The sequence below is a fragment of the Phyllostomus discolor genome, chromosome 12 (genome assembly GCF_004126475.2).
Source record: "Phyllostomus discolor isolate MPI-MPIP mPhyDis1 chromosome 12, mPhyDis1.pri.v3, whole genome shotgun sequence".
NCBI classification, from domain to species: Eukaryota; Metazoa; Chordata; class Mammalia; order Chiroptera; family Phyllostomidae; genus Phyllostomus; species Phyllostomus discolor.
Genome location: NC_040914.2, coordinates 26,234,858 through 26,259,634, shown reverse-complemented (window position 1 = coordinate 26,259,634; position 24,777 = coordinate 26,234,858). Strand labels below are relative to the sequence as shown.

Genomic DNA, 24,777 nt, shown 5'->3' with positions numbered 1-24,777 from the left:
GACAAATTCTAATGATCGGGGCTGCTTTTCCTTTCTTCTTAAATTCAACATTTAAATATATCTACAACCCACTCAAAAATAAAGAATATGAGAAAACAGTTTGGAAAAGGAGAAATGCAAATGTCAAACAACTATATTTGTAATAAATACATATAAATAAACATGAGAATGTGTGTTAAGAAAAGTAGGAGCTAAAATAAAAATCTATCATTTTGGCAAAGATGAAAGCAAATGATGAGTGTTTCAGCCCGAGGGTGGGGAACACATTCTGTTGTGAAGGTTGAAGGGGTTGGAAACTGGGACAAAATTCCTGAAAGATGCTTTTGCAAAAGGTCTCAGCAATTTAAATGTGTTTGCATTTGACACAGAAATTCCTCTTTTGGGAATTTATCCTAAGAAGATAATCAAACATTTTCCTCATCTATATACAGATAGAAGAATGTTTCTTGTATTACAGTTTTATAAAAGTGAAAGGATTGCATGTATCTAAATGCTCTAATCGCTAGAATGATGGTAACTATGGACAGAGGAATGCTCAAGGTGTCTCAGGCAGTGTTACCATGAGATCTACATAGAGGGTCAAGTGTAATCTTCAGAGCAAACCTGTTGGGATCATCACAACAGAATTTCAGAAACAGGGTGGGAGAGATTTTGAAAACTTCAAGAGGCAGCAAATGTGTGCTTGGAGACTAGGAGTCATTGAAGCAATTCCTTCCAGTTTCTGAAGAAAAATATATTTCCAACGCAGAGTTCTGTATCAAGTGAAGATGTGAATAAGGGTTAAAGTGACTTAAGTTTCCTCATGTGTTTAGAGTTTTAATGGTTAAGTTTCCATGTTCTCTTTTGGAAAATACTATCAGGTGAACTGGAAAAAATGAGGAAGCAAAGCCAGAAAAAACAAAAAAAAGAACACGTGGCATCCAGGTGATGAGGGAGCCAGAGCAGGACAGGCCAGGGCTGTCTCGGGTGTGGTGAAGACATCCAGGGTGTCTCCTGGCTCCAGGTGTGTGGGAGCCAGTGCACCTGTGGGAACACTGAGGGCTGTGACAGGTGTCTGCAGAGATGGAGGTGGTTGAATAACCGATGTGTTCAAATACGTGCTCATGAAGATTTAGACTCTGGGGAGAGTAGTAGAATGAACTTGTAAAACCAGACAGAATGGCCACATTGGTGACATAGGACCAGATGCAATGATACCCACCCCTCCCTGGAGTTCTGACCAATCAGTGGAGACCTCGGCCCTAAGTCCCTCAGTCCCCTAGAAGCCATTAGGGAGCCAGGTCTTAAGAGCAACAACTCTCCTGTGACTCTGGGTTTGGTGCCACTTCCTTGAATAAAACTTTACTTCCTTATTTTCTTTTTTGTCCTCTTTTTTATTCTCACTGAAGGACATTTTTTTTCCCCACCGGCATGGACTTTTTTTCTATTGCCTTCAGAGGAAAAGGGAGAGACATAGATGTGAGAGAGAAACATCGATAGGTTGCTTCCCATGAGCACCTGGATGGGGGTCGGGCACTACACCCAGGAATGTGCCCTGAGCAGGCAGTGAAGCCACAACCCTTTGCCACACGGGACAACACTCCAACCAAACGAGCCACCCACCCAGGGCTGATGTAATTTTTTGGTGAAGTGTCTGTTAAGAATTTTCATCAGTTTTCATTGAGTTATTGTTACCTTATTGTTGAGTTTGAGAATTCTTATGTGTAGTCTAAAACAAGTGGTTTGTAAACATTTTCTCCCAGTCTGTGGCCTGAGCTATTTTCACAGGCATAACAGCAAAATCAGTTCATGGATGTATTTTCCTGGGAGGAGAAATCAGAAGTGATTCACTGTGATTATTTGTAGGTAGAAAAGTTCAGTGACTGAGGGAGCAGGGGGACATGTGACTTATTTAATTTTTATATTCCTGAGTGTCTTTTGAAAACTCTTGTATGCACATGAATAATGTTTTAAAGAACAAATTACATCAAATTCCTGCACTTATAAATTTCCTGAGAGATCATCCTCAGATTGCAATTTCAGATCAGATTCTGACCGTGTCCACTAGGACCAACTATTTGCCTTAGAAATCCCATTCCTGAACAAGGGAACTAGATGGCATGGGCAAATCCTCCTCCTGAAACTAGCTAAAAATGCCACGTGTAAGACCAACTTCCTAAAAGCAACAAAGAGTTGATGAGATACTAATGACCATGCCTCAAAAGAAGGGAAAGACCCAGCTGTCCTCCACAGAGGGCGGTGCTCTGAGTGAGCAGTGGGGGAAGGTGTGTAGGTTCATTGCCCAGAACCCAGACATAGAGCCCAGCACTGTCAGCCCTGGGTTGAGCTCTTGACTTTCCTCCCCATCTGCCTTCCCTTTTGTGCATATCAACAATGCTTTTTAAATTAATTATGTGGGCATAGATAATATACAATTCATGTGATAAATGTATATTCACTGTAAAAATTTAAAATGTTAACCTTATAAATGAGAAATTGTTACTAAAGGGATTCGTTCATCTGTGTATGTTAAAGCCGACTCACATGCAAACAGGAGTTGGCCGCAAAGGAAGTAAAGGCAACTGATCTATGTTTCTCTCTCTCTCTCTCTCTCTGTCTCTGTCTCTCATCAATAAACAGCTCCTTGGTTGAAGATTTAAAAAACGTTTTGCAGTAAACAGTGTGCTTTTTATGGCTGCCACAGTCTCATGCATGTGTTTACTGAGTCTCCTGAGGGTGTCATTTTCCCATGTTGATTTAATCTTGTGTTGTTTTGTGCAGTAAAGTGCTGTGCAGTCTTGCAGCCCAGGAGCAATAGGCTGAGCCCTGCAGTCCAGGTGGGCAGTAGGGAGACCATCCAGGTGTGAGAGCCTCTGTGCTGTTCGCACAAGCACAACCATAACATCACACAACCACATGCTTCTCAGGGTGGATCACCACCATTAGGTGGCACATGAGTGAATGTAAGTGCATCACATAAACACACTGGGCACCTTACACTTACACTAGGTTGTGTGTCAGTTATATTTTAAATTACAAATAAACTTCACCATGGATTTTATGCGCAACATTGGCATTCAATGAAGGATCATTAAATAGTGTAATTAAGAATATTATTTCTTGAACAACAATTAAAACAAAAATAAGACAGAAAAAATAGTGAAATGAAGTACTGCAAAATGATAAAAAAAAGAATATTATAAACAGACACCCACAGATTAGATTGTCAACAGTCCCTTTCAACAGTTCATGACCCCAGGAGCTGTAGGATCCCTGAGCAGTCGCAGTGAGGGGCGAAGAGCAGGAGAACAGGAAGCCAACTAAGGGAGGTCTGCACCCACCAGAGATGGGGACCCACTCACACAGGGATGTAAAAAGTGAAAATGGGTTCCAGTATGTAGGATGTGACAGAGGTGACCACCAGCATCAGGATGGTGTGGGTGGCTCTGGTCTCTGGAAGGCATTGGTGGCTGCTGTGGAGTGTGAATGTGCTATAGCCTCTGGTGGTGTCTGTGCAGGTGAAGCACCATGGAGATGCTGAGCAAGACCTTGAGGACAGTGCATGTGACACAGGACATGACCATAGGATGGCACCCTCAGGCAGGTCTGGTGACCAGGGATAGAGATGGCAATGACTGAGATGCCCTCAGGAGCAGTGGGCAGGAGACACAGAAAGTATCCCCTGTCCCCTGGGTGGAGCTTAAGCTTAGATCACATGTCATTGGGGTGCAGGGACATCTGTGCCTGCAGCTCCCATCATGGTGTTTCCTGCTGGGCCCTTTCCTTCAGCTCCTTCTCTTGTCAGAGCTTGTCTCCAAGTCCCTCACACCATCATCCATGTGACTCAGACTGGTCTTTCTGTGGGTTCTAGTCCCACAGCTCTGGCTGCCCAGGTCTGTCTGTGGCTTTTTCTGAAATAAAATGAGCTCCCAATATCCCACATAGAAATCCTTTTATGTTTAATGTAGACATTTTTGGATTCCATTATTTCTTCCAAAAAATCAGTCAGAGGGTTAATCACAGAGGGCAAGCATTTGGAGATTTTCATTATGTTGAACTGAGAGCCACTTTCTAAATCCTCTGCTTGATTTTACTCCATGGTAGAGAAAACAGCACATACCTTCCACCCTCGTATGACAAATTATGAGCTGCCTTTCCTTCCCGAGGGTAGGAAGAACATTGAAATGTGGATTCAAGGTCTCTCCCCAACCCGGGTCTCACCGCATCACAGGATTGTGTGCATCCAAGTCTACTCGAAACCAGGGTGGCTCATGGGCTTGTCACAAAATACTCACATTTCTCCCGAAAACCTCTCTCAGAATATTGGGCATGAAGTCCAAGTTATAATTTTTTTAACTTTGAATATTTTTTTACTTTTCAATTACTGTTGACATACAATATTATACTAGTTTCAGTTGGAAAGCAGAAAGGTTAAACATTTACATAGCTTATTGAATAATCTGCGTGATAAATCTAGGGCCCATCTGATACCATAAATATTCACAACAGTATTATTGACTGTATTCCTGGTGCTGTACATCTGAGTGAAAAATACTCAGGGCTGGTACAGGACAAACATCATATTTTCGCTGACTTGGGTGGAAGGTATGAGAGGGGCTAAGGAGGGTGAGTGTAGAAGTGGTGAAGAGCACTGCAGGACAATCTCAGAACATCTCCCTATAAATTACTATTGAATAACACACACCAAATGGTGACTGTATGATGGGAAGACCTGACTGTCACCAACCTGGGTGGGTTACCAGGATGAACGTCCCCACTGTTGGGACAGGGAGGTGCAGTGTCCAGTCCTTGTTCTTTACTCTTTCTCTTCCATAGCCCTGGCTCCCTTGGTGGCCTCATCCACATTCATGGCTTTAATGTCATCATCACCTCCACACCTATGTCTGCAGCCCATACATTTCTCCTCAAGGTACCCACACTCATCTGTCCAACCTGATACCTCACTGGTGTGTCTATTGGCTATCTCACCTTGACCTTCTCTTCAGCTGAAAGCTTGAAATGCCCACTCTCCCCCCCCCCCCAATTTTCTGTCGGAGTCCTCCCCATCTCTGCTGATATAACCCTATCTTTCTGCTGGCACAGTACAAACATGGGGTGTCCACCTTGACTCCTTTCCCACACCCCAGTTTTAATCACTAGGAAATGCTGTGAACTCCATCTTCCAAATGCCTTCAGGGTCCAGTCCCTTCTCACTGTGTCCACCGCTCACAGCCTCATCAGAACACCCAGCAACTGCAGCCTGGAACCCTGGGAACCTCCTCACAACTTTCCCTCCTGCCTCGCTGGTCTCTTGTCTCCTGATTCTGTTCTCGGTCCAGCAGCCAGACTGACCCTGTGGCCTGAGGGCTCTCTGTTGGGGAAGAACTCTCAGAGGAAGCCACTAAGGACGTGGGCTCCTTGGCCATGACCTTCCAGGACTCAGCATTTGCAGAATGAGAGCAGTGTCTGCAATGGATGCTGGAACACTTCCTGCTGTTCTCACCCTCTGTTTGGTCAGCTCTCTGCACCCTACACAGATACCCCTCAAGTCTACAATAGGAGGCCCTGAAAGCTTGGGGGAGACTCCTAGTCTACAAAATGGCACTCATTTAGAATCAGGGTACTCAACCAGCTATGGCTAGAGGCACAAAAGGTCACATTCGGATGTGGGAGAAGAAACCCTTAATTGCCCATGGAGCACAGGAGGTCACAGGGAACATCAGTGGGGAGATGTGAGGTCCCCTTTCCTGTGTCACACAGTCTGTCCCTCCTGGGTTATCTTCACACCTCATGGTAAGTTTATGAATGTAAAGTGACTTAGAACAGGTTAACAAACAGGGTGAAGGTATAGACAGAATAACGCCTACCAGAAACAATATACCTTGGAGTGTTTAATGTCCATCTATTATGTTTACATATACATATATATATATGTACACACACACACTAATGTACAATCAGCAGTCAGGGATTCATAATCCCAAAGGGAAGCTGGACTGACTATTTGGCACCAAGTCCTGTAGAAAGCAGCTCTGTCACGCTGGGAAGAAAGTTGTCATGAAGAAGTTCAGGTCAGTCTCAGAAGTGTCACATTTCACCACAGCCCACCCCATCCTCAGAATGTCTGACTCTGAGAGTCCCCAAAACCCAATTGTGCCCCTCGGTCCCAAGACCCCCACTTCCTGGCCTCAGGGTCTTACCTTTAGGAGCTGTGAGAGACACATCAGAGCCCTGGGCACTGTCGCTGCTTGGGGAAGACACAACAGCAGAGTTACAGGGTGGGGGAGCCCCCCTCACAGACTCCAGCCCACACTCTCCCAAGGGTCCCAGATGTCACTTCTCTGACACCCAGACTTACAAGCAGCCTGATCATAGCTCTCCTTGCCTCTGCCTGTGGGAAGAAAATGTTCTGTGAGAAGTCAGGGGGGAGGCTGGGTCCTATGATCCTAAAGGAGCCCCACATTCCTGAAGCCCAGGGAAGGTTCCAGAACTGTGACTGAACACTAGGATAGGATCAGGAAGTACAGGGAAAGTACATGTGTGGGGAGTAGATCAACTGCCCATCTGGATGTCTGTCCTCAGAAGGGACCTTCCCCACTGATGTGTGACATCTGGGAATCTCCCCATCACTAGAATCATCAGGTGATAAATTTGTCCTTCCTTTTCCCACAGACCTCACTAAAGAGTCAGTGTTAGGGAATAGGCCCCAGATGGACAAGCACCCATATGGGGATACAATGCCCATAAAGGAGGCAGAGCACACTTCCATCTGGTCTTGACCCCCAGGGGACAGGAAACTCAGCCCCACCCCTTGCCCACCTGAGTCCTTCCTCCTCCACAGCACAGCTCCAGCAGCCACAGCTGCAGCAACAGCACCCAGGGCAGCAGGGATGCCCACGATGGTGATGGAGGTCTGAGGAGGGGTGTCTGTGAGGGGAAGGTGAGAGGTTACCCTCAGATGTGAGTCCTGACCCTGCTCAGGAACACCCTGAGGAGAGGCTCTGTGCCCACACCCTCTCCTCCTCCCATCTCAGGGTCAGGGGCTCAGGCAGCCCCTGATGCTGCACATGGCACGTGTATCTCTGCTCCTCTCCAGGGGGCACAGCCACAGGTGCCCACTTCTGGAAGGTCCCGTCCCCCACAGGTCTGGTGTTCACAATCTCCATGTCCTGGGTCAGGTCTTCCCCATCACACTGCCAGGTCAGGGAGATGTCTGCATGGTAGAAGCCCAGGGCCCAGCACCTCAGGGTGACCTCATGGTCAGAGATGGGGTGGTGGGTCATGTGTGTCTTTGGAGGATCTGAGGGGAGGGTGAGAAAATTCAGGAACTTTGCATGGTCATGGGACACTCCAGCAGTGCTCATGTGACCACCCTGAGAGTGGACAGGTAAGAGGGGGTGGGGGAAAGGAGTGCACCATTCAGACACTAGCAAGGACAGAGGCATTGGGGATAATCTCCTATGTCTTGGAAAGTTCCAGGAAAAAGGTGAGAACATAGGGTAGGAGGACCTAGGTCTCTAAGGGGAGACACAGACTCAGGTGCTAGTTGATGACTCAGAAAAGCCAGAGTCAGGCCTGCAGAGAAGGTCTCAGCCCCAGAACCAGGGAGAGCGTCCTGGTGCACCAGGTGCTGCAGGGTGTGAGGGAACCGCTGTGGGGTGTTTTAGGGATGGGCTGGGCCCCTTATGGTTCTTTAGAGCAGAGATCCCCAACCAAGGGAGCTACAAACCAGTACTAGTGGGTGGCCTCTTAGGAACTGGGCGGCACAGGAGGAAGCGAGCACCTAAGCGCTGTCTCCAGTCTACCAGCAGTCCCCTCCCTCTGGTCCGTGGAAAACTTGTCTTCCACGAAACCGGTGTCTGGTGCCAAAAGTTTGGGGACCGTTGCTTTAGAGAAAACTAAGCCTGCGGGTGAGTCACAGAATAAGGAAACCCGGGGGCCTCTTCCCTCTCCCGAGCAGGAGGGGGATTCTGACACTGCCCCATTTTCCTCCTCTCCTTGTAGGAAGCCGCACCAGCCCACAGATGCCCTCCTGGGGAGGCCCGCACCCAGCTACCTGCTCGGAGCAGCGTCTCCTTCCCCTTTCTAGGAACAGGTGGAGCCAGTGCACGTACAGTTTCCCTAGGAGTTCTCGCCGTTGCTTTGCTACGGGGAGCTCCACCAACTTGCGCCAGGTGATCCGGGCCGCCGTGTCGGTTGCGGTCCAGGAGCGCAGGTCCTCGTTCAGTGCGAGTAGTCGGTGCCGTCGTGGGCGAACCTACTGAACTCTCGGAGGAAGCGTCCATTGGGTCCCAGGACGCAGCCCCTCTTTTCCTGGAAAGTGTGCGACCCCGCCCCCCCCGCCCCTCCGGGGTCAGCCCTGCCCACTTAGCCCAGTCCCGCCTCCAGTTTTCCGGAGCTGACCCGCCTGATTAAACCGACTGTCAAAATCAAACGGGATCAAATCCCCGGGAGCTCCAGCCAGGATGGGGGCAGGCGGGTTCTGCAGCCTGGAGGTGACGCTCGGACCCGGAGACTCAGGGCGACAGCAGCCGGTCAGTGGGGGTGGGGTGGGGGGGGGGGTCGTGACCGGGCCCCGGGCGCGCGTGGCTCACTGTCCTCGCTCTGGTTGTAGTGGGAGCGCAGCTTGTTCAGGTTCCCTTCGTTAGTCTATGTCTCCCGCTGGCAAACCCCTGTCTCCTGGTTCCAACAGTCCGGCCTCTCCTTCTCCATCCACGGCTGCTACATCCACAGCACCCGCGGCTCCAGCTTCGGGTTCCGGGCGTCGCTGTCGAACCGCAGGATCTCCGTGTCGTCCACCTAGCTGACTCTGAGGAACCGGGACTTCCCGCGGCCCGGTCCGTACACCGCGGTGCTGAGAATACTCATGGTGTGGGGACCTGAGGGCATGGAGGACGCGTGTCCTGGTGTACACGGTCATGCCGGTGTGGGCAGGGGCCGTGGGGACGGAAAAGGGGAAGGTGGTTGACAGGAGGGGGGAGGGTACAGTCAGGGCGGAGGAGGGACTCGGGGGTCTGGGGTCTGGGCTGCGGGTGCTGGAGACGTGCTGTCCCCGAGTCCTGCGCCCCTCCGGGTCCCCTCCCTTCTGCCCCGCAGAGGCGGTTCCCTCCCGACCCCGCACTCACCGGCCCAGGTTTCGGTCAGCGCCAGGGTCCCCGAGAGCAGCAGAAGGTGAGCTCGGGGTCCCATGACCCAGACCCCGATAGTTTGGAGAGAATGAGTTCTACTTCTCGGAGTGGTCAGTATATCCGGAACCACGTTGATGCTGATTGGCCTCTCTAGAGCCCACCACCCAATTGGAGTGAGAACTGCTTCAGCATTATGAGTATCCAGGCAGAAGTAGCCGCGAGAGGAAGAAGGAAAATCCCTGGGGAGAAGACCCCAGAGCATTGAGCATCCAGGCTCAGTCCTTGGGATGAGACCCTGGGAGCCAGGTTTGAGGACCCGGGACTTTGCGCTGTGCCCTCCCGGTGCACGGAGGACTCTCCCGCTGTCTCCCAGAGTCCTGGCCCACATGCTGTTTTATTCAGCGACTGTCAAAACATTTTGGTGTCAGAATATCTATAGAGTCTTACAAATTAGGGAGAATCCCCAAAATGATTTTGTTTGTATGGGCTATAGCTATCAATATTTACCATACAAGGAATAAAACAGTTTGACAAAGTTTTTAATTCATTTAGAATAGTATTAATAAACTATGTTAACAGAAATAATATTCTTGTGAAAAGTAGCCATTTCACAACAAACAAAACAAAACAAAACAAAACAAAACAATGTAGTGAGAAGAGTGGATCTGCTTATATTTTATAGTTTGCAAGGCTCACTTCTTGTCTGTATCCTTGGAAGTCTGCTGGATTTTCGTATTTGTTTCTGCATTAAATCTCTTTTTTTGTTGCAGTATATAATATACTCAGCCTCACACAAATACGGAGGAGGAACATTTTTAAAACCTTTTCAGATAAGTGTGGATATCCAGCTTTCATCATACCCTAAAGCCTCACAAGTGGTAGTTCCTCAAAAGCTCTTTGCAAAATGGACCTGAAACAAATCCATTGAGTATCTCCTATTCTGTTACATTACTTGAGTGGCTCTTGTACTGATGCAGGGTTATTTGAAAGTAATGCCTTGTTTCACTAAGTGATAGAGATCTCCCAGTGTTGATGCATTTAATGACACACCATGAAAAATCACATTTGTTAACATTACCACAGACCCCTGTGGAAACGGCTGTCAGCTCTGGGAAGCTGTCTGGCTGCTGTGGGAAGACACACATTTGCCAGAATCCTGGTTTTCCCCTGAGAGCTTCCATTCCATCCAGACAACAAGTGCTGTCAGGTGTCAACTGCCCGTTGACTCTCTTTGAGGGAGAAGCTCACATTCATTTGAGAGAGTGTTCGCCCATTCACCACACCTCAGTGATCACAGCTTTTGTGTCTCTCATTCTCTTAAGTGACCTTGCTGTTCCATGAAGAAGAGGCTGGCTCAGCCCTCACAGGTCACTCTCCTGGGTTCATGACACTTGGGGATGTAGCAGAGTGTTTGTGTACTTTCCTGGTCATTATAGGAGATATGGTATTTTTTTAATTCTCCATTTTCATTAAGGACAGTTAAGAATTAATCCATTTATATACTGAATTCAAGATATAATTATTTTAATTTTTTTAAAATTTTCAATGACAGTTGATGTATAATATTATATTAGTTTCAGGTGTACGACTCTGTGAATAGACATTTATATAAATTACAAACCAATCACTCTGATAAATCCGGTACCCACCTGACACCATATGTAGTTATTACAATATTAATGACTGTATTCCCTGTGCTGCACTTTACATCCCCATGACTGTTCTGTAACAATGTGTCCTTTTAATCCCTTCACCTTTCCACCCAACCCACTAAGCCCCTCCCATCCCGCAACCATCAGTCTGTTCTCTGTGTCTATGAGTCTGTTTCTGTTCCGCTTGATTACCCTATGTGTTAGATTCCCTGTGCAGGCTCAGTCACCTGGTGTTTGTCCTTCTCTGTCTGACTTCTTTCACTCTGCACCGTACCCTCCTTCATGTTGTTGCCCATGGAGAGATGTCATTCTTTGTGTGTGTGTGTGTGTGTGTGTGTGTGGCTGAGTCAGACTTTGTTGTGCATATGTACCACTTTTTAAAATCATATCATCTCTTGATGGACACTTAGGTAACTTCCATATGTTGGCTTTTGTAAATAACACTGCAATGAACATGTGGATGTATGTCTTTTTGGTTAGTGTTTTGGGTTTCTTCAGATAAATACCAAGAAATGGAAATGACAGGTCTTTCTTTCCCTCTTGTTACATTGCCTTTGTTGAAGTCTGTGTTGTCTGGTGGAAGGACTGCTATCCCCAGCTGTTTGTTTGTTTCCTTGTCCATAAAATATCTTTTCGCATCATTTTACTTTCTGTCTCTGTCTTTTGATGAGAATTGAGTCTCTTGTAGACAGCATATCTGAGGGTTGTTCTGTTATTCATTCAACCACCATGTGTCTTTATATTACAGCAATTAATTTACTTTCATTTAAAGTAATTTTTGATGGATATGTACTTATAGCTATTTCATTATTCATGTTTGTGCTTAGTTTTCTTCTTCATTTTAAAGAGGACCCTTGAGCATTTCTTGTAATACTGGTTGGGCGGTTAAACTGCTGTAGCTTTTTCTTCTCTGTGAAGCTCTTTATCTGTCCTTCAATGAAAAATGAAAGCTTTGCTAATCTGTTTTGACCTGAAAAATTTCTGTTGCGATATCAGTTGGCAGTCTTACCACAGCTCCCTTGTAGGTAACTAACTGATTTTATCTTGGTGCTATTAAAATGATCTCCTTGTCTTTAACTTTTAGCATATTAATGATGTTTCTTGGTGTGGGCCTTTTTGGGTTCATCTTGTTTGGGACTCTGCAGTTTCTGGACTTCTATGGCTACTTCCTTTATCAGGTTAGAGAAATTTTCCAAATCATTGTTTAAAACATAGGGTTTTGATTCTTTGCTTTCTCTCCTCTTTTTTGGGCACCAGCATAATGCAAATATGGGTATGCTTGAAGTTATTCCAGAGGCTCCTTATTACTATCCCCAATTTTTTGGTATTCTTTTTCATTTTGCTGTTCTCATTGGGTGTTTTTGCTTCTTATCTTCTCAAACTCTTATTTCATCCTGTGTTTCATTAACTCTATTGTTGATTCCCTACAATGAGTTGTTCATGTCAGTAATTGAACTTTTCACTTATAAAGTTTTGTAATGTTTTCTATCTCCATTTTTATGTGCCCTATCTGTTTGCTGAGCTCCACACTGATGCCATCTACTCTTCCCCTGAGTTCACTGAGCACCCTTATAAGCAGTGCTTTGAACTCTGCATCTGGCAGAATGCTTGTCCCCATTGTGTTTAGTTCTCCTAGAGTTTTGTTCTGTTCTTTCATTTGGGACGTGATGCTTTGCTTCCTATTTAGGCAGCTTTCCTGTGTTTCTTTCTGTGTGTTAGACAGAGCTGCAGCATCTCCTGGTCTTTGTAGAGTGTCCCCATGCAGTAGGTGTCCCAGAGGACCCAGTGCTGCAGCCTCCCTGCTGACCCAACCAGGGCACTCTTGGTGCACCCCCTTGTGGGCGGTGTGTACCCTGCTGTTATAGTTGAGTCAGTACTGCTGTTGGCAATGGAAAGGATTTATCCCCAGGCTGATCAGCTGGGGGGACTGGCTGCAATCACCGTGGAGGCTCTGGTGCCTGCTGAGCCTGTCCCTTGAGTGTGTTTCTGTGGAGGCGGTTGAGTGATGCTTTTTCATGGTCTGAAGCACTCCATCAGTGGTGCTGGCTCAGGGTCCTCTTGGGAGCTGCAGGCCACAGTCAGCTACCACCTATGCCCGGCCTGGGGCTGCCCAGCATCAGCTACCAAGAAATCTGTAGATGGCTGCTCCTTGTGCTGGGCTTGGAGGGGCCTGGGAGAGGCCAAGCTGCAAACCAAGGCCAGCTGCCACTAGCACCAGGCCTGGGGCCACTTAGCTGGAGATACAGGGCATGCCTAGGCCAGATACTGCTTGTTTGAGACACTTTAGGAAAATCTGTAGCATGAGCCAAGACACACAGTTTGCATGGAAATATCACTAGAAAGAGTGATGGGGGGCCCGTTAGTTGGGTGGGGTGGGGTTTGGGGAATCATCAGGGTGTGGCAAGCAGTGTGAGCCAGGTTGTTGGAGACTCGGATATGGTGCCCACCTGCCAGCTCTGAGTGGGGGAGGGCTCAGAAAAGGACAATGGCCTCTGCCAGTACTTGTGTCTGGGAGATAGCTGCCCTCAGCTCTCACCCCAATGCCAGAGAATCCAGTTGCTCTCCATGTGTTCCTGGTTCCTTTTGAGCTGCTGTACCAGCACCAGAGCTCAGAGCAAGTCCGTGGGTGTGCAGGCCTTTAAGAGGAACTGCCTGGGACTCAGATAGAGGGAACTGTGTGTCACTCAGGCACCATCACTGCTAGTTCTTCCAGCCAGAAGTTGTGGAGACCTGACCTCCTGGCACAGAAACTCTGGGCTGAGGAACTTCATTTAGGGCTGGGATGCCTCACTCCTCAGGGGCACCTCCACAGCTGAGATACCCCTTTTGATTTTTACCAACCACATGCAAGTGTGGGACCAGCCTGCTCTGCATCTGTCCCCTCCTATCAGTCTCAATGTGGCTTCTTTCATTCCCTGGTTGTAGGGCTTGTGTTCAGCTAGATTTCAGGTGGTTCTGAATGGTGGCTGTCTGTAGTGTAGTTGTGATTTTGATGTGGTCCTGGGGTGATGAAAATACCACATTTACCTGCACAGCCATCTTGACGGGAAGCTGAGATATTTTGTAAATGTTTACTTAAGGATGATGATTTAGTAACGATAATACTTTTCAATCCCTTGACTGTGTCATTCCAAAGTGACGCTGGTTTTGTTTTCTAGTCTGTGAGGAGTGGTGGTGAAGAATGCCTGCTTAGCAGCTGGGTGTCCCGGCCTCCATTCCTGCTAAGTTTACCTCCATGCACATGTGGGCACAGTGACAAAGCCAGGATGTCCTTAATCCTATGAAAATCAATTGGACCTCATAGATCCCATGGAAGGGTCTTAGAAAACTCAAGGGTTCCACAGAACACACTGTGAGAATGGTTGTTCTGGGTAAACCAGGGGGAGTCTCCCCACTGGCCCCGGCCTTGTGTCCCTCCTCACTTCCTAGAACCCCTCTCCCTGAGGTGGGATCCCTGCCTCCCCACACTCTGCTGAAAGCATTGCCCATGAGTTGTACTAAGAGAAAGGTCACCCCTTGGAAATGAGATTTCAGAGAGTGTCTTCAGTCTGGGAAAGGAGATGGGGAGACAGGTGTTTCCTGTTTGAGCTGAATACAGTTTGTGCTTGAAGGCACCAGGCCCACAGGTAACCTAGTTTGGTTTGTTATACAGCAGCTTGATATGTACTCATGTCCCAGACAAATGTGATGTCATCTGTCAGAGAGATGATATCGGCCCCTTCATTTTTCACGGGTCTAGTGCTGTGACTTGAGGCCCAAATAATATGAAGAGCAGTTCTGTCTAATAGAACATTCTGGAACAAGGGATTGTTCTGTGTCTGCACGTCCAAAATGGCAGCCACTGTGTGCAGGTGGCTGGTATTTTTGTGAGTGCCTCTGTCATTGTGTTTGTCTGTGTTTAGACAAAATGCAGTCTGGTGTTGTTTTCTCTCAGTTTGCCATGGTCTCGGGATGTCCTTGTCTGATGCTGATGTTCCGTGAGACCACGTGTGTCCAACTGGAGAGTAACCTGGCCCAGCAGTGAGCACCAGGCCGGCTCCTGGCAACATGGGGCCTCACCCTAAGTGCCACATAGGTTCCGATGTTGGGGCTGCTTTTCCTTTTTTCTTAATTCAATATAAGCTGCTGTTGCCCACCCGCTCCCCTGGCTGATAATCTCAAGGACAGAAAGAAGTTCCTATCTGACATGGGGGTGTGGGTGCGCTCTAGAGTGAGCTGCCCCAGATCTGGGTCTGGAGGGTTTTTAACTCTCTTCTCAGGGCGAGAAATTTCGGGGAGGGTTTCAGCAGAATATTCATCAGCTTTCAGGGTGTTTTTAATAAGCTGATGCATCAAAACGGGCACATGGGGGTTTGGGGATTATCCTCTGGTCAGCTCCATTGTTTCTTTTTTCTTAGGTCTGTCTGGTTCTAATGTTGTTGTTGTTTCTTATTTGATACCCTGACTTCATCTGTCATGGGTTCATCTGGTAAAGTGGCAGTAATTGGGTCTCTCTTGTTTATTCCCCCCTGAATAAAGTTGATTTTAGCTATGTATTCTTTGCTTAGGGAGGAGAGGTACAATGAAAACTTAAGAGGCAGCAACTATGGGCCTGGAGACTAGAAGATGTTGTTGCCATGCCTTCCAGTTACTGAATAAAAATTATTTCCAACACAGAGTTCTATATCCAGTGAAGATGTGAATAAGGGCTAGGATAGCCTACAGTTTCCTCATGTGTTTAGGGCTTTAATAGTTACCTTTTCTCATTCTCTTTGGAAAATTCTACCAGATATATTGGTGAAAATGAGGAAGTAAACCAAAAGGGAGGAACATGTGGGGTCCAGGTGACAGGGGAGCTAGAACAAGACAGGCCTGGGCTGCTCAAAGTGAAGGGAAGGACATCCAGGGTGTCTGCCCAGTTCCAGGTCTGCAGGGACCCTGCCCACCTGCTGCAGGACTGAGGGCTGTGGACAGGTGTCTGCAGAGAGGAAAGTGGTTGGAGATCTGATGTGTTCAAATACGCACTCATGAAGATTGAGACTCTGGTGAAACCTGACAGAACGGCCCCATGGCTGAATTAGGAGCAGATGCAATGACCAACCACCCCCTACCCTAGTGCTGACCAATCAGTGGAGACCTTGACCCTAAGTCCCTCAGTCCCCTATGCAGCCCGTCCCCTAGAATGCCATCAGGGAGCCAGGTCTCAGAGCAACAACTCACCTATGGACTTGGGTTTGGTGCCACTTCCTTAAATAAACCTTTATTTGCTTTTTATTTCTTTTTCTTTTATACACTCACCCAAGGACATTATCTTTTCATTGCTTACAGAGAGAGAGAAAAGAAGAGAGAACATCATTGATGTGAGAGACAAATATCAATTGATTTCCTTCCATTGGCACCAGGACTGGGAATCTTATGCTCAATCGAGGTTGTGCCCTGACCAGGAATCTACTTGCAACCTTTCAGTTACGGGACGATCCTCCAACCAACTGACCCACACCAGCCATGGTAAACCTACACTTTCCTTGTTGCAGACTCCTGTTTGCATTTGATTGGGTTTTAATGTGCACAGGTGGATGGACCTATTCAGTTTTGTAATATTTGTAGTTTATAGCTTTTTAATGTATTATAATGAATATACATTAATCATATAAATAGCATATTATCTATATACACATAATTAATTTAAAAGCTTTGTTACAAGTATAGAAGGGAAGGCAGATGAGAAAGAAAATCAAGAGCTCAGCTCAGGGCAGACAGTGCTGGGCTCCATGTCTGGGCTCTGGGCAATGAACTTGCACACCTTCCCCCGCTCCTCACTCAGGGCGCTGCCCTCTGTGGAGGCCAAGCTGGGTCTTTCCTTTCTTCTGGGGTGTGGTCATTAGTATCTCCTCAACTCTCTGTTGCTTTTAATAAGTTGGTTTTTGTACTATATATGGAATTTTGAGCTCATTTCAGTGGGAGGATTTGTCCGTAGAGTCCAGCCAAGTTTGTCAGGAATGGAATTTCTAAGGCAAGTGGTTGGTCCTAGAGAAGAGGATCAGAGTGTGACTCTTAAATTGTGATGTGAGGATGGTCTGTCAGGAGTTTTATAAGTGTAGGGATTTTATGTAACTTGTTTTTTTTTGAAAAACATTACTTATGCACATACAAGAGGTTTCAAAAGACACTCAGGAATACACAAAATAAATGAGTCACATTGTCCTCCTCCCCCTCAGTCACCTAAGTCCTCTCCCAGGAATCCTTCACAGGGAGTCACTTCTGATTCCTTCTCCCAGGAAAATCTACCTGTGCATTAGTGTTGCTGTTATGTCTGTAAAAAGAGCTCAGGCCACAGACTGGGAGAAAATGTTTGCAATCCAATTCTTTCAGAGTATATATAAGAAGACTCAACTCAACAATAAAAAAAAACAACTCAACAAAAATTAATCAAAATTCTAATCAGACACCCCACCAAAGGATTTATGCCTGCCTCGTCCAGGTGGTTCAGGTGGTTAGAGGGTGATCCTGAGTACCAAAATGTTGTGGGTTTGATCCCTGGTCAGAGTGTATATGGGAGGTAACTGATCAATGACTCTCTCTCTCTCTCTCTCTCTCACACACACACACACACACACACACTCTTAAACCAATTAACATAGCCTTTGGTGACAATTTTTCTAAGGCTGCAGTAGAACAGTAGCTTTGTTATGGCTGCAGCAGCCTCGTACATGTATTTACTGGGTCTCTTGAGGGCATCATTTTCTCCTGTGTTAACTTAATTTCCTGCTGTTTTATACAGTAATATGCTGTGCAGGCTTGCAGCCTAGAAGTAACAGGCTGAGCCCTGCAACCATAATCAGGACAATCTCAGAATATCTCCCCGTAAATTACTAATGGATGACAATCAACAAATGGTGACTGTGTGATGGGGAGACCTGTCCTTCACCAACCTGGGTGGGTTGCCAGGATGAATGTCCCCACTGTCAGGACAGGTGGGTGCAGTGTCCGGTCCTTGTTCTTTCCTCTTCCACAGTCCTGGCTCCCTTGGTGGCCTCATCCATGCTCACGGCTTTAATGTCATTCTCATAGCATCACCTCCACATCTATGTCTCGAGCCCAGACATTTCTCCTCAAGGTCCCCACACTCATCTGTCCAACCTGACACCTCACTGGTGTTTCTAAGAGAAATCTCACTTTGAGCTTCTCTTCAGCTGAATGGTTGAAATGCACACCCCTCCCCCACACATGCTCCTGCCAGAGTCTTCCCTCTCTCTGCTGATAGAACCCCATCTTTCTGCTGGCACAGTACACATGTGGGCGTGTCCACCTTGACTCCTTTCCCACACCCTAGTTTTAATCACTAGGAAATGCTGTGAAATCATCTTCCAAATGCATTCAGTGTCCAGTCCCTTCCCACTCTTTCCACCACTGACAGCCCCGTCAGAACACCCAGCACCTGCAGCCTGGAACCATGGGAGCTTCCCCACACCTTTCCCTCCTGCCTCACTGGTCCCTTGTCTTCCGATTCTATTCTCAGTTCAGCAGCCAGACTGATCCTGTGGCCTGAGGGCTCTCTGTTGGGGAAGAACTCTCAGAGGAAGCCACTAAGGAATTTGGCTTCTTGGCCATGACCTTCCAGGACTCAGCATCCATAGAAGGAGGGCAGTGTCTGCAGTGGATTAAGGACAGTGGATGCTGGAACAGCTCCTGCTTTAAGCAGCTGTTCTCATTTTCAGATTGGTCAGCTCTCTGACTCCACACAGATACCCCTGAGGTCTACAAGAGGCAGTCCAGAAAGCTTGGGGTGGTTCCTAGGCACCAAAGCAGCACTCAGTTAGAATCAAGGGACTCAACCAGCCAGAGGCAGAGGCTCCAAAGGGTCACATTCGGATGTGTGGGAAGACACCCTTACTTGCACTTGGAACACAGTGGTCACAGGGAACATCACTGGGGAGCCAGTGTGGTCCCCTTGTCCTGTGGCAGACAGTCTGCCCCTCCTGGGTTGTCTGCACACCCCATGGTAAGTTTGTGAAGGTAAAGTGACTTAGAGCAGCTTAAAAAATGGCGTAAGATGGAGATAGGATAACACCTATCAGAAACAATACACCTTGGAGCTCTTAATCCCAGTCTCTTCTGTTTAGAGTCTGTATATAAATATATAGTTAATTTTAATGTGATATAAACAAGTTCAGATACCAGTTGAAGAAACAGCAGTCAGGGATTCATAATCTCAAAGTGAGGCAGCAGTGACTGTTTCAGCAGCAGGTTCCGTAGAAAGCAGCTGTCACACTGGGAAAGAAAGTTGTTATGAGGAAGTTCAGGTCAGACTCAGAAGTGTCACATTCCCCCACAGCCCACCCCATCCTCAGCATGTCCCCGTCTGAGAGTCCCAACTCTCAGTCCCAATGCCCCTCACTTCCTGCCCTCAGGGTCTCACCCTTAGGTAGCTGTGAGAGACACATCAGAGCCCTGGGCACTGTCCCTGCCTGGGGAAGACACAACAGCAGAGTTATGAGGTGGGAGAGCCCCCCACTGACTGCAGCCCATACTCTCCCAAGGGTCCCAGATGTCACCTCCCCAACACCCAGACTTACAGGCAGCCTGAGTGTAGCTCTTCCTGCCTCTGCCTGTGGGAGGAAAACGTTCTGTGAGAAGTCAGGTGGAAGGCTGGGACCCATGACTCTGAAGGAGCTCCACACTCCTGAAGCACAGGGAAGGTTCCAGAAGTGTGACTGAACACCCAGGGTAGGATCAGGAAATACAGGGAATGTACATGTGTGGGGAGTAGATCAACCACCAGTCTGGATGTCTGTCCTTAGCAGGGACCTCCCCTTCTGACCTGTGACAGCTGGGAATCAGTCCCCATTGCTAGAACCATCAGGTGATAAATGTGTCCCTCACTTTCCCACAGGGCTCACTAAAGAGTCAGTGTTAGGAAATAGGACTCAGATGGACAAGCACCCGTGTGGGGACACCATGCCCATTAATGAGGCAGAGCACACTTCCAGTGGGCTTGAACTGCTGGGGGACAGGGAACTCAACCCCACCCCTTGCCCGCCTGAGCACTTCCTCCTCCACAGCACAGCTCCAGCCACCACAGCTCCAAGGAGACCCAGGGCAGCAGCGATGCCCACGATGACGATGGTGGTCTGAGGAGGGGGCTCTGTGAGGGGAAGGTGAGAAGTCAACCTCAGGCCTGAGTCCTGACCCTGCTCAGGGACACCCTGAGGAGAGGCTCTGTCCCCTCCTCACCCCATCTCAGGATCAGGGGCTCAGGCAGCCCCTGGTGCTGCACATGGCACGTGTATCTCTGCTCCTCTCCAGGGGTCACGACCATGGCTGCCCACTTCTGGAAGGTCCCGTCCCCTGCAGGCCTGGTCTCCACCAGCTCCACGTCCTGGGTCAGATCCTCCCCTTCACGCGCCAGGTCAGGGTGATGTCAGCAGGGTAGAAGCCCAGGGCCCAGCACCTCAGGGTGACCTCAAGGTCAGAGGTGGGGTGGTGGGTCACGTGTGTCTTTGGAGGGTCTGAGGGGACAGTGAGAAAATTCAGGAACTGTGCATGGTCATGGGGCACTCCAGCAGTGCTCATGTGACCACCCTGAGAGTGGGCAGGAGAGTGGGGTGGGGGAAGGGAGAGCACTGCTCAGACACCAGCAGGGGCAGAGTCAGCAGAGATAATTTCCTATGTCTTGGAAAGTTCCAGAAAAAAGGTGAGAACGTAGGGTAGGAGTGTCTGTAAGAGGAGACACAGACTCGGGTGGAGGCTGATGACTCAGAAAAGCAGGAGTCAGGCCTGCAGAGAAGGTCTCAGCCAGAGAACAAGGAGAGTGTCCTTGTGCACCAGGTGCTGCAGGGTGTGAGGGAACCGCTGTGGGCTGTTTCAGGGAGGGGCTGGGCCCCTTATGGTTCTTTAGAGCGTGGATCCCTAGCCAGCGAGCTACAAACCGGTACTAGTGGGTGGCCTGTTAGGAACTGGGCGGCACAGGAGGAAGCCAGCAACTGAGCTCTGTCTCCTGTCTACCAGTAGTACCCCTCCCTCTGGTCCGTGGAAAACTTGTCTTCCACGAAGCCTGTTTCAGGTGCCAAAAGTTTGGGGAACATTGCTTTAGAGAAAACTGTGCCCATGGGTGAGTCACAGAATAAGAAATCCTGGGGGACTCTTTACTCTCCCGTGCAGGAGGGGGATTCTGACACTGCCCCATTTCCTCCTCTCCTTGTAGGAAGCCGCCCCAGCCCACAGATCCCCTCCTAGGGGAGGCCCGCGCCCTGCTACCTGCTCTTGAGCAGCGACTCCTTCCCCTTCTCCAGGAGCTGGGTAAGCCAGTGCACGCAAAGTCTCTCCAGAAATAACCTCTTCTCTTCCGCATCAGGGAGATCCACCAACTTGCGCCAGGTTTTCGGGGCCGCCGTGTTGACCACGGTCCAGGAGCGCAGGTCCTCGTTCAGGCTCGAAGTAGTCGGTGCCAGTCGTAGGCGAACCGACTGTACCCGCGGAGGAAGCGTCCATCAGATCCCACGAAGCAGCCGCTCATTTCCTGCCAAGTGTGGGACACTGACCCCGCCCCAGGGTCAGCCCTGCCCACTTAGCCCAGTCCCGCCTCCAGTTTTCAGGAGCTGACCCGCATGATTAAACCGAAAGTGAAAATCAAACGGGATCAAATCCCTGGAGACCTCCACCCAGGATGGGGGCAGGCGGGATTCTGCAGCCTGGAGCTCACTCACTGGACCCAGAGACTCAGAGGGACAGCAGCCTGTCAGTGGGGGGTGGGGGTGGGGTCGTGACCGGGCCCCGGGCTGGCGTGGCTCACCGTCCTTGCTCCGGTTGTAGTGGGCGCGCAGCTTGTTCAGGTTCCCTTCGTTAATCTGTGCCTCGCTCTGGCAAAAACGTGTCCCCTCGTTCCAGTAGTCTGGTACCGTCCAGCATCCACGGGCTGCTCCAGCCACGGCACCCGCGGCTCCACCCTCGCGTTCGGGATCTGGCTGTCGAAGTGTGCGACCTCTGTGTCGTCCACGTAGCCAGCGCTGATGTACCGGTACTTCGCAGGGCCGGGTCCTTGCATCGCGGTGCCTAAAATTTTCAGGGTGTGCGTACCTGGGGGCGGCGAGGATGCGTGTTCTGGTGTCTGTGGTGGTGCCGGAAAGGGCAGGGGCCCCCGGGGACGGATAAGGGGGCGGTGGTCCACAGGAGAGTCGGGGCCAGGAGGGACTCCGGGGTCTGGGTTCAGGGCTGGGGGTGCTGGAGACGCGCTGTCCCGGGGTCCTGCGACCCCGCCGGGTCCCCTCCCTCCCGACCCTACACTCACCGGCCCAGGCCCAGGTCTCGGTCAGCGCCAGGGCCCCCGAGAGCAGCAGGAGCAGCGCTCGGAGCCCCATGATCTAGACCCTGAGCATTTGGGGGACAATGGGTTCTCGTTCCTAATGTGGGTTGATACCCGGAACCACGGTGACGCTGATTGGCTTCAGTGGAATTCTACACCCAACGCGAGTGAGAACCCGGGCAGCGTCGTGAGTATCCAGGCAGAAGGACGTGAGAGAGGGAAGAGGGAAATCCCCAGGGAGAAGGGGACTTTCCCCTCACAAAGAGTCCTCTCTCCAAATAGGGCCCGAGGCTGGGACCTGGGAGCCAGGTCTGGGGACACGTGACTCTGCCCCCAGCCCTCCTCCTGCAGGGAGAACTCTGTCACATGGTCTCCCTGAGTCCGTGCCCACGGGCTGTTTTATTCAGCGACTCTCAGACATTTTGTATCAGAACATCTATCCAGTCTCACAAATAATAGGGAGAATCCCAAATAATTTTGTTTGTGTGGGTTATAGCTATCAATATTTACCATACAAGGAGTACAACAGAAATTTTTAAAAAATCAGTTAGACTAATGTTAATAATCTATGACATGTTAAGAGAAATAAAGTTTTTATTAAAAATAATATTTTCCCAAATTAACAAGGCAGTGAGAAGAGTAGATTTGCTCACATTTTACATTTTTGCAAGTCTCAGTTCTTGTCTGTATCATTAGAAGTCCACTGGATTTTCATATTTGCTTCTGCATTAAGTTTCTGCATTTAAGTTTTGTTGTTGCAGTATATGAAAATATACACAGCCTCACACCAATATGTAGGAGGAACATTCTTAAAACTGTGTTAGGTAAGTGTGGATATTCATCTTGGATGGTCCACTAAAGCCACATAAGTGGTAGTTTCTGAAAAGCTCTTTGCAAAGTGCAACCTGAAACTACACCATTGAGTGTTTCCTGTTCTGTTACATTGCTTGAGAGGCTCTTGTACTGATGCAGGATTATTTACAATTAACCAATTATTTCACTAAGTGATAGAGATCTCCCAGTGTTGATGCATTTAATGACCCATCATCAAAAATCACATTTGTTAACATTACCGCAGATCCCTGTGGAAATAGTTGTCAGCTCTGGGAAGCTGTCTGGCTGCCGTGGGGAGACACACATTTGCCAGAATCCTGGTTTTCCCCTGAGAGCTTCCATTCCATCCAGACAACAAGTGCTGTCAGGGGTCAACTGCCTGCTGACTCTCCTTGAGGGAGAAGCTCATGTTCATCTGAGAGAGTGTTTGCCAGTTCAGCACACCTCAGTCACCACAGCTTCTGTGTCTCTCATTCTCTTAAGTGAACTTGCTGTTCTGTGAAGAAGAGGCTGACTCAGCCCTCACAGGTCACTTTCCTGGGCTCATGACACTTGGGAATGAATGGAGCAGAAGTGTGTTTGTGCACTTTCCCGGTCATCATAGGAGTTATTTTACATTTTTATTCTCCATTTTCATTAAGGAGAGTTAAATTAATTCATTTGTAAATGAATTCAAGATATATTTATCTTTTTAAAAAATACTTTTTATTTTTCAATTACAGTTAATGTACATTATTATATTAGTTTCTGGTGTGTAACTCTGTGATTAGACATGTATATGCTTACAAATTGATCCCCTCATAAATCCAGTACCCAGCTGACACCGTATGTAGTTATTATAATATTATTGACTGTATTCCCTGTGCTGCACTTTACATCCCCATGACTACCCTGTAACCACCAATGTGTGCTTCTTAATCCCTTCTCCTTTCTCACCCAGCCCCCAAACTCCCACTCTATCTTGCAACTGTCAGTCTGTTTTCTGAATGTATGAGTTTGTTTCTGTTCTGCTTGAATACTTTGTTCTTTAGATTCTGCATGTAAGTGCAGTCACCTGGTATTTGTCTTTCTCTGTCTGATGTATTTCACTCAGCACCATACCCTCCACCATGTTGTTGCCAATGGAGAGATTTCATTCATTGTGTGTGTGGCTGAGTCAGATTTTGCTGTGCATGTGCACCACTTGTTTATCTCACCATCTGTGGATGGACACTTAGGCTGCTTCCCTATCTGGCTTTTGTAAATAATGTTGCAGTGAACATATGAATGTGTCTTATCTCTTTTATGTAGTGTTTTGGGTTTCTTCAGATAAGTACCCAGAAGTGCAATGGCTGGGTCCTTCTTTCTCTCTTGTCATATAGCCTCTGTTCTAAAGTCTATTTTGTCTAGGATAAGTATTTTTACCACAGCTCTTTTTGTTTATTTTTTCCATTTTGATGAAATATCTTTTTCATCTCTTTACATCCAGTCAGTGTGTCTTTGGATCTGAACTGAGTCTCTTGTAGGCAGCATGTGTGAGGGTCTCGTTCTCTCATCTATTCAGCTACCACATGTGTTTTGATTGGAGCAATTAACTAATTTTCATTTCAAGTAATTTTTGATAGATATGCATTTATTGCCCTTTTAGTTTTCATATTATTTCTTTTTTCTTACCCTTTAACATTTCCTGTAATACCAGTTACGTGGTGATAAACTTCTTTAGCTTTTTCTTGTATGGAAAGCTCTTTGTCTGAGTTCTGATTCTAAATGCTAGTTTTGCTGGGTGGAGTAATCTTGGCATGGATCCTTGCTTTTCATCACTTTGAATCTTACTTGCCAAAAGAAATGTAAAAAATGAGACTTGCCAATCTCCTTTGGCCTGAAAAGTTCATCTGGAGAAATCAGCTGACAGTCTTATGGGAGA

General features: G+C 48.1%; 2 pseudogenes; both read right to left on the bottom strand.

Annotated features, from left to right (window-relative positions):
• Window positions 1–5,479: 5,479 nt before the first annotated feature.
• Window positions 5,480–9,168, bottom strand: LOC114510728 (annotated as a pseudogene).
• Window positions 9,169–19,159: 9,991 nt separating this feature from the next.
• Window positions 19,160–23,985, bottom strand: LOC114510727 (annotated as a pseudogene).
• Window positions 23,986–24,777: the final 792 nt, after the last annotated feature.